Genomic DNA, 10,268 nt, shown 5'->3' with positions numbered 1-10,268 from the left:
GTAACGAAGTGAACCGCCACAGTATACGAATATGGCGAACAGAGCAGCTGCATATGGTAGCATTCAAGGTTACATTTATTTGCGCCGTTGAACGACAAAAGTTGCATGGCCTTTTCCTTTTTTGTGGAAAAAAACTGTTCCAAGATTCGTTTACCTGAATATTTTGGAAGTCTGGGTTATTCCACAACTTCGAGAACACACTGAAAATGTCATTATTCAGCATGTCGGATCACGACGTCAATGGCTTAGCAATGAGAAAAACCAACGGGATAAAAGCGATGCCAGTATTTTAGTTTTTAATAACCAGAATTTTACGGTATTTGTTTGCTCTGAGCTATAACAGGTATTTTTATTGTTTACTGATAACCAGATAGGAAACAGATGTGCCGGCCGCTGTGGCCGAGCGATTCTAGGCGCTTCAGTCCGGAGCCGCGCGACCGCTACGGTCGCAGGTTCGAATCCTGCCTCGGGCGTGGATGTGTGTGATGTCCTTAGCTTAGTTAGGTTTAAGTAGTTCTACGTTCTAGGGGACTGATGACCTCAGATGTTAAGTCCCATAGTGCTCAGAGCCATTTGAACCATTTTTTTTAAACAGATGTATTAATTTGCTATAGTAGTGGTGCTAAAAATTTTTGGCTCTGAAACAGAATTTTCTTTTAAAAATGAATTGGTAGGAGGCTGTGTGGCTTTTGAAAGATTTCAATCGTCTTTGAATGATGATGTCTCTGATAAAAGAAGTCAACTTACAAATCAACACGTATAAAACTAGTATTTATGGACAGACTGCAAAATAAATATTGGCCAATAGATTAATTCATTACTGAAATTTTAACTATCGTCGTGTAGTTGTTCCTGGTATATATTATATTTTGCTACTATCTACAGTTGAATGCTTTGAAAGAGCAGTTTTGATTTTGTCAGTAAAAAATCAATTGCATTAAAATTCCCATTAAAAAGGGAAAAGATATAACTGCCGAAAAAATGGAGTTTTCATTTTTAATAATTAAGGAAATAGAAAACAACAAATTTTACACAAAAGCTTACCATTTGACTGTAATTTATATGAAAAAAATAACAGAGCTAGGAAGTTATGCCAATAACAACAAATTATAAACTTACCAATTCATTAATACTTGACAATCAAAAGAGAAATTAGTTATTCTACTTCCTGTGTATACATTACGAGCATATGCCTGCATCTGCTTGTAGTCCGCGAAACCGACAACTTAAAAAGAAAAATAGAATTCTCCATCAGTTTTCATCCATTATGACTGACTACTCGTAATGGCCAAACAGTGGTATGATCCTCGATTACAACATGATTTTTCAATGGAGATTTCAAAACTTGCAGTCAATAGGAGAATACTGGTGAATTTTTTTCTAGTATTCCACCCCTCATTACTTTTCGAAAAAAGCGGCGAAGGATGGACGGACTAAACTTTCTTTTATTTATCTATTTTATTTTATACTATGGTTCTGTATATCTTGAAATGTAGAACGCAAGAGTCTAAGGAACTCTTAGGATTTATTATACTTTGTTCGACATCTATGTTTTTTGCTGGAAATACCAGCACTAAAAATCCGAATGTCGGTTATTTCAGAAACCCGTTATTTCGAGCGATTTTAAAGCTCAGGTTAAACTAACCGAAAACGAATTGCTTCAGCGATAACCGCCATCCCTACAGTTGTCACTGCATTTAACAGCACTTCTTAACAATTAGCTGTATGAACAATGGATCGACCGCAAGGATCGCATGGATGTCATATTGCAGCGTTGGTCTCCAAGATCGCTTAAGTTCACGGTATGTGTGACATTTTTTTGTTGAGGTTTGTGAAAGACTCCTATATGTACCTCCCCCGCCTATAACTTCGGGTAAGGAGTGACGTTACACAGCAACAGCAGTGAATGCAGTAATATACTATACAATCCTATGCATAACTTAATACATAGCCCAAGTTGCTATCATCATTCGCGTGGAAGATAGTGCTATTTGAAATTGGAAGAATCTTTTGGAGACACTTGGTGTTAATGAAACTTTATTTAGGGCCCCATATGGAATAATTATTGAAGAATTTGTATTTCAGCCGGGTCAGGCGATACTGAGTTGTACTGGGAAGTAGTTTAATTTCCTTATATCATAGAAAACACAAACAAGCCAGGCACTTGTTTGTATTTGGACGCTTCAATACAAGTTTGTTTAGGCTAACCCTGTTTGTCGTTTTGGATGAATGATCAGTGAAACAATCTACATATTTGACAGACGCATGTGCCTAAGTCCCTAATTACACAGAACACTGCAGAGAGGTTAGGAACATAATTTCAGTCACTGTACTCCTTCTCCTGTCTGCAGATTCCCATGCTGTAAAATTTTACACTGTGAGAATTTCTACTAGTTACTCTCCAGTTGGAGGCTATCATGTCACTAGGTTCTAGGAACTAGGGCTAACAATATGTGCGGTGAATTTGTGAAGACTGGATTTGACGATTACTGTATCAGCAATGCAATAGTAAGCGGTTATTTTAGGACGTTGAACTTCGCGGTTATCAGCCCCCACATAACATAAGAAATTCTGTAACCGTATTTAGTGGAGCTGGTAGATAAGACTGCCATGTACTTTTCTGAAACGAAGTTAATTGTTTACTTTGCCAGTGTATTTCCATCCATGCCTTATCATGGACGCCAACTCAAGATAGTGTCTGTGCTCAAACGAAATGATATTTCAGATATGCGCGACCCAGTTGATAGAGTCAATAGATGATATCAGAAAGTTTATTTATCGCTAAGCTTTCTTTTTACGCTTCTCAGCGCTTATAACTTGCGCTCATCTTTCAAAATTTCGTACAGGACCGTTATGGACATCGTGACAAGCAACATTTATGCCACGTTGGACGCTTTCTTCGCTTTCCTGAGTTACAGTATTATTTTTCCTCTTGCCGCCCTTACTTCCTCCAACAGCTGTTCGATCTTTCTCCTATGGAAACTGCGTAGGTTGTCATCGAGGTATGTGTCCGGTGTTTGGTCTGAAATGTCTTCACGTCAGATCTCTACCTTGCCAGACTTTTAATCTGCAAACGAATGCTTACGAATCCGATTTGATATAAAATAAGATACGCACGGAACTAAAGGTTTATCTGAATAAAAAGACAATATCGCTTGAAATAAAGAAAACAAAGCAAGCAGTATACAAAAGTATATACACTGTAAGGTTGAAAGAGTGAATAATATTGAGAACGTGCACTTGGAAGAATGCAAAAAACATGCCAAATAACGTTTTGCGAAAAACGTTTCTCAAACTAATATGGTAGTTGCTTTAATTCCGTTGCAGGATCTTTTTTTAAATTTCAGCTGATAAAATTGTTGATATAACAGAGACGGAGCAAAAATCTGTAAGCCAGATTTTCAGATAAACATTTGTCATTAACTAGGTACAGAGACTCGCTCCTTTCCTGTTGCCCTTGGAAGGTCTGCTGTTTGTGTCGTCCGTAAACTGTCAAAGGCATACATAAGATTGTAATGTTTGTCAGCGTTTGATGAATCCTCGCAGAGATATGCTTCGAACTGCCGTCATTACAATGTTACGTTAATAGACTTTGATAACAGTAGTAGAGTAAGTATCTAAAGGAGTAATTATATCTGCAAAACGATCATTGTTTACCCGAAAGTTGTAGCATGAGCTCTTGAATGTAGTGAAGAGTTTAAAGAGTAAAGACTGTGAATTGACAGTAAACCGGAAAAAGACTAAGGTAATGAGAAGTGCAGAAATGAGAATAGCGAGAAACTTAACATCAAAATTGTTGGTTACGAAGTAGATGAAGTTAAGGAATTTTGCTACCTTGGAAGCAAAATAACCTATGTCGCACAAAGCAAGAAGAACATCAAATGTAGACTTACACAGACAAAGAGGGCATTTCTGGCCAAGACAAGTTTACTGATGCCAAACATAAGGCTTAATTTGAGGAAGAAATTTCTGGGAATGTAAGTTTGCAGCTCAGTATTGTATGGTGGTGAATCATGGACAGTGGGAAAACCGGGAGAAAAGAGAATCGATGCGTCTGAGATGTGGTACTAGAGGTGGGTGTTGAAAATCAGATGCACCGGTCAGATAGGGAGTGAGGAAGTCTTCCGCAGAATCGGCGAAGAGAGGAATGTATGGAAAACACTGACGGATTAAGGGGCAGTATGATAGGACATGTGTTAAGTTATCGGAGATTAACCTTCATGATCAGACATACAAATGATTAAAGTTTCTAGAAAACTGGATGATTTATTCAAGAGAAAGATTTCCACAAATTGAGCAAGTCAGTAACGTGTTGGCCCATCTCTGGCCCTCATTCAAGCAGTTACTCTGTTTGGCATTGACTAAGAGAATCGTCGCATTTCCTCCTGAGGGATATCGTGCCAAATTCTGTCCAGTTGCTGGGTTAGATCGTGAAAATCCCGAGATGATTGTGGGGTTGTAGGGCTCTGCCCATAATTCTCCAAACGTCCTCAATTCGGAAGAGATCAGGCGTCCTTACAGACCCAGGTGGGGTTTGGCAAGCACGAAGACAAGCATTAGAAACTCTCTTTGTGTCATGATGGGCATTATCTTTCTGAAACGTAAGCTCAGGATGGCTTCTCATGAAGGGCAACAGAACGTTGAATATCGTTGACGTACCGCTGTGCTGAAAGAGTGCTGCGGGTGACAACCGAAGGGGTCCTGCTATGAAATGAAATGGCAGCCTAGAGCATCAGTCCTGGTTGTCAGTCAGTATGGCGGACCACAGTCAGATTCGTATCCCACCTCTGGCCTGGGCGTCTCCAGACACGTCTTCGATCTGGAATCTCAATGGATTAGAACTGTCTTTAGCGATGAGTTCCTCTTTGAACCGAGTCCCGATGATCGGTGAAAACGCGTCTGGAGACACCGCGGACAACGGTGTTATACCAACCTGACTGTCGATCGCCAAATGCCCGACAGTCGGGACTGATGGTCTGGGGTGTCATTTCATTTCAAAGCAGGACCCCTTTTGTTGTCATCCACGGCACCCTTACAATACACCGGTCCGTCGACGACATTCAACGCCCTGTTTGGCTGTCCTTCAAGGCAGCAAGATTTCAGCAAGATAAAATCCGCCTGCCCACGGCGAGGGTTCCTACAGTTTGTCTTTGTGCTTGTCAAACCCCACCTTGGCCTGCAACGCTACCGGATTTCTCTCCACTTGAGAACATTCCGAGCATTATGGGCAGGGCCCCCAAAGGAGTTACATATTTTGACCGTCTCACGCGCCAATTGGACACAATTTGGCATGATATTCCTCAAGTGGACTTCCAACAACTCTGTCTATTAATGCCAAGCCGAATAACTGCTTACACAAGGGCCAGAGATAGACCAACGCACTTATAACTTACTCAGTTTGTGGAGCTCTTTCTATTGGATAAATAATTCAATTTTACTGAAATTATAATCATTTGTTTGTCTGTAGATGTACATCGACCGACTTCCATTACAAGCGGATAATTCCTTCATGGTGTGTCGTTTCCTTCGTCTTATATTGTATTATACATCACTTAAATACACTACTGCCCATTAAAATTGCTACACCAAGAAGAAATGCAGATGATAAACTGGTATTCATTGGACAAATATATTATACTAGAACTGACATGTGATTACATTTTCACGCAATTTGGGTGCATAGATCCTGAGAAATCAGTACCCAGAACAACCACCTCTGGCCGTAATAACGGCCTTGATACGCCTGGGCATTGAGTCAAAAAGACCTTGGATGGCTTGTACAGATACAGCTGCCCATGCAGCTTCAACACGATACCACAGTTCATGAAGAGCCAGTTGCTCGGCCACCATTGACCAGACGTTTTCAATTGGTGAGAGATCTGGAGAATGTACTGCCCAGGGCAGCAGTCGACCATTTTCTGTATCCAGAAAGGCCCGTACAGGACCTGCAACATGCGGTCGTGCATTATCCTGCTGAAATGTATGGTTTCGCAGGGATCGAATGAGGGGTAGAGCAACGGGTCGTAAAACATTTTAAATGTAACGTCCACTGTTCAAAGTGCCGTCAATGCGAACAAGAGGTGACCGAGACGTGTAACCAATGGCACCCCATATCATCACGCCGGGTGATATGCCAGTATGGCGATGACGAATACACGCTTCCAATGTGCGTTCACCGCGATGTCGCCAAACACGGATGCGACCATCATGATGCTGTAAACAGAACCTAGATTCATCCGAAAAAATGACGTTTTGCCATTTGTTCACCCAGGTTCGTCGTTGAGTACACCATCGCAGGAGCTCCTGTCTGTGGTCGAGGGTAACCGCAGCCATGGTCTCCGAGCTGATAGTCCATGCTGCTGCAAACGTAGTCGAACTGTTTGTGCAGGTGGCTGTTGTCTTGCAAACGTCCCCCTCTGTTGACTCAGGGATCGAGACGTGGATGCACGATCCGTTACATCCATATGGATAAGATGCCTGTCATCTCGACTGCTAGTGAAACAAGGCAGTTGGGATGCAGTACGACGTTCCGTATTTCCCTCCTGAACCCACCGATTCCATATTCTGCTAACGGTCATTGGATCTCGACCAACGCCAGCAGAAATGTCGCGATACGATAAACCGCAATCGCGATAGGCTACAGTCCGACCTTTATCAAAGTCGGAAACGTGATGGTACTCATTTCTCCTCATTACACGAGGCATCACAACAACGTTTCACCAGGCAACGCCGGTCAACTGCTGTTTGTGTATGAGAAATCGGTTGGAAACTTTCCTCATGTCAGCACGTTATAGGTTTCGCCACCGGCGCCAACCTTGTGTGAATGCTCTGAAAAGCTAATCATTTGCCTATCACTGCATCTTCTTCCTGTCGGTTAAATTTTGCGTCTGCAGCACGTCATCTTCGTGGTGTAGCAGTTTTAATGGCCAGTAGTGTATGTAGAGCTTGTACTAATTATAAAGCCGCACAAAACACAGCGTCATGTCTTACGACAACAGAAGCAATAGAAAATGCATAGTGCGCATTCCCTCTTGTGATGCTTAAATCGGTCACTAGATCGAAACACCGACGAGGGAACATACTGTGTACCTAGGTTCACTATCCTCCACGTACAACACTCTCCGCTACTTAAGACCCAATGTAATAAGTAATCTGTTCTTGATTTCGTTCATCATAGCCTGCAGCTACGTCATTCATGATTGAAATTATGAAAACTGCACCAGTTACTCATTTTTTTATGCTTAGTAGAACGCGTTTCGAGAATTTATTCTCATTTTCAAGTGCGTTTGTGCATTTGTTTACTTGAATATGTTTGTTGATATTTGCATGTGTAATTTTCTGCGTCTCTCGCGTCTTTTTGAAGCTAGACTGCAGTCGAAAAATGGGAAAAAATTGTTCATTGAGTGTTTATTAATGCTAATGCTAGAAATGGTACTTTTGCTTCACTACCTACAAGTGCTGTGCCTCCTCCGTTACACAGAATATCACACACACGCCAATCGTCACTTACATTGTTTGTTTACGAAACATGCTACAAAGATATTACGACTCTATGGCTTCACAAAGAGTTTGTACGCCGTCAGAGTTGTTACAATGTCACTGCGTTACATTATGTACATGTATAAGGTTGTAAATTATAAAACGTATTTTTGGCACTATTGACTACTAAATTATGAATTTTTTTTCTAATGACGAAATGTACATATTTATGAAAACTGTTACAGCGACATAAAATAGGTGGAACTTGATGAAACAGTAACAGGATAACAGGACCGCAAACGACAGTCCCTTCGTCAGGAGAAGAGGTCACACGAAGTGCCAACTGTAAGCAAACACGTAACTCAGGTACGTTTCGCATGCTAAGGTGTTCATAGGAAGCCCACCAGTCTGTGCTGTGCTGTGCTTGCTTGCGAAGCTATTCAGACTTTCAGAGAGTATGCGACTGTAGAAAAAGAGGGTATGGTGTTCGTTGATCGCGAATGTCGCCATAATATTACAGCAGCGATGCTGAAATGAAATCATAATCATTGAAACCGTCACGATTTGTCTTTGCAAACATTACGAAAAAATTCAGTAAGCTGTAAATGAGAGTAAAATACGTGGACGGAAAAGAACAGCAACTGATGAAAGGTATTCACCCAACATTTTAACTGTGGTTACACAATCCCCCACGTCACTTCGAGGCAGCTTGAAAGTGCGCCTGGGGCCATCCATTGATGAGTCTTTCAAATGTACTGCTCAGTAACACCTAGACACGAGTTAGATGAAGCAATATAATACATTAATAATTCTGTGGAAATGAGTGAAAATGCGGAAGCATCTTGCCATATGTCTCAAAGTTATGCTCAGAATGATCGATGTCATAATGGTGTGAGATTGTCGTGACTATAGCACCAAATGGAGCTGCTACCGCATTTTGTAAAATACACTCCTGGAAATGGAAAAAAGAACACATTGACACCGGTGTGTCAGACCCACCATACTTGCTCCGGACACTGCGAGAGGGCTGTACAAGCAATGATCACACGCACGGCACAGCGGACACACCAGGAACCGCGGTGTTGGCCGTCGAATGGCGCTAGCTGCGCAGCATTTGTGCACCGCCGCCGTCAGTGTCAGCCTGTTTGCCGTGGCATACGGAGCTCCATCGCAGTCTTTAACACTGGTAGCATGCCGCGACAGCGTGGACGTGAACCGTATGTGCAGTTGACGGACTTTGAGCGAGGGCGTATAGTGGGCATGCGGGAGGCCGGGTGGACGTACCACCGAATTGCTCAACACGTGGGGCGTGAGGTCTCTACAGTACATCGATGTTGTCGCCAGTGGTCGGCGGAAGGTGCACGTGCCCGTCGACCTGGGACCGGACCGCAGCGACGCGCGGAAGCACGCCAAGACCGTAGGATCCTACGCAGTGCCGTAGGGGACCGCACCGCCACTTCCCAGCAAATTAGGGACACTGTTGCTCCTGGGGTATCGGCGAGGACCATTCGCAACCGTCTCCATGAAGCTGGGGTACGGTCCCGCACACCGTTAGGCCGTTTTCCGCTCACGCCCCAACATCGTGCAGCCCGCCTCCAGTGGTGTCGCGACAGGCGTGAATGGAGGGACGAATGGCGACGTGTCGTCTTCAGCGATGAGAGTCGCTTCTGCCTTGGTGCCAATGATGGTCGTATGCGTGTTTGGCGCCGTGCAGGTGAGCGCCACAATCAGGACTGCATACGACCGAGGCACACAGGGCCAACACCCGGCATCATGGTGTGGGCAGCGATCTCCTACACTGGCCGTACACCACTGGTGATCGTCGAGGGGACACTGAATAGTGCACGGTACATCCAAACCGTCATCGAACCCATCGTTCTACCATTCCTAGACCGGCAAGGGAACTTGCTGTCCCAACAGGACAATGCACGTCCGCATGTATCCCGTGCCACCCAACGTGCTCTAGAAGGTGTAAGTCAACTACCCTGGCCAGCAAGATCTCGGGATCTGTCCCCCATTGAGCATGTTTGGGACTGGATGAAGCGTCGTCTCACGCGGTCTGCACGTCCAGCACGAACGCTGGTCCAACTGAGGCGCCAGGTGGAAATGGCATGGCAAGCCGTTCCACAGGACTACATCCAGCATCTCTACGATCGTCTCCATGGGAGAATAGCAGCCTGCATTGCTGCGAAAGGTGGATATACACTGTAGTAGTGCCGACATTGTGCATGCTCTGTTGCCTGTGTCTATGTGCCTGTGGTTCTGTCAGTGTGATCATGTGATGTATCTGACCCCAGGAATGTGTCAATAAAGTTTCCCCTTCCTGGGACAATGAATTCACGGTGTTCTTATTTCAATTTCCAGGAGTGTATTTCCAAACGAGACGCGGTGCCATTCTGCAATACAACTGATGCCCGTGCTCGAGGGCGAAAGCGAGAAACGGCCGCGTAGGCCAGGCTCGGGCAAGTGTTGCAGACTCCACGTGCACACGTAGCGCCCAACACCCAACAGACCACTCCTCATGGTAACTGGCACATTACTGTCTCTGCTGTGCTGTGCCGATCCTTGTGTCATGTGTTTGTTGCTAGTTTCTAACCGTAGGTGTTGTTCGTAAAACAGCACTGATCGCGTTTCCCATTTCCCATAATAACCCAATTTTTGAATTACTCGTTTTTAAAAATAGTTTTACTGAAAAATCAAACATTTTAGCACTGTGGCAACGGCCTGCTTTTTAGCAGGTTATTGATGAAAAAATGAAAAAAGCTATTAAAACCGAGACCAAACACATG

This window comes from Schistocerca americana, chromosome 2 (assembly GCF_021461395.2).
Source record: "Schistocerca americana isolate TAMUIC-IGC-003095 chromosome 2, iqSchAmer2.1, whole genome shotgun sequence".
In the NCBI taxonomy this organism is placed as follows: domain Eukaryota; kingdom Metazoa; phylum Arthropoda; class Insecta; order Orthoptera; family Acrididae; genus Schistocerca; species Schistocerca americana.
The sequence above is the reverse complement of the archived record's forward strand: the minus strand, read 5'-3'. Positions refer to the sequence as shown.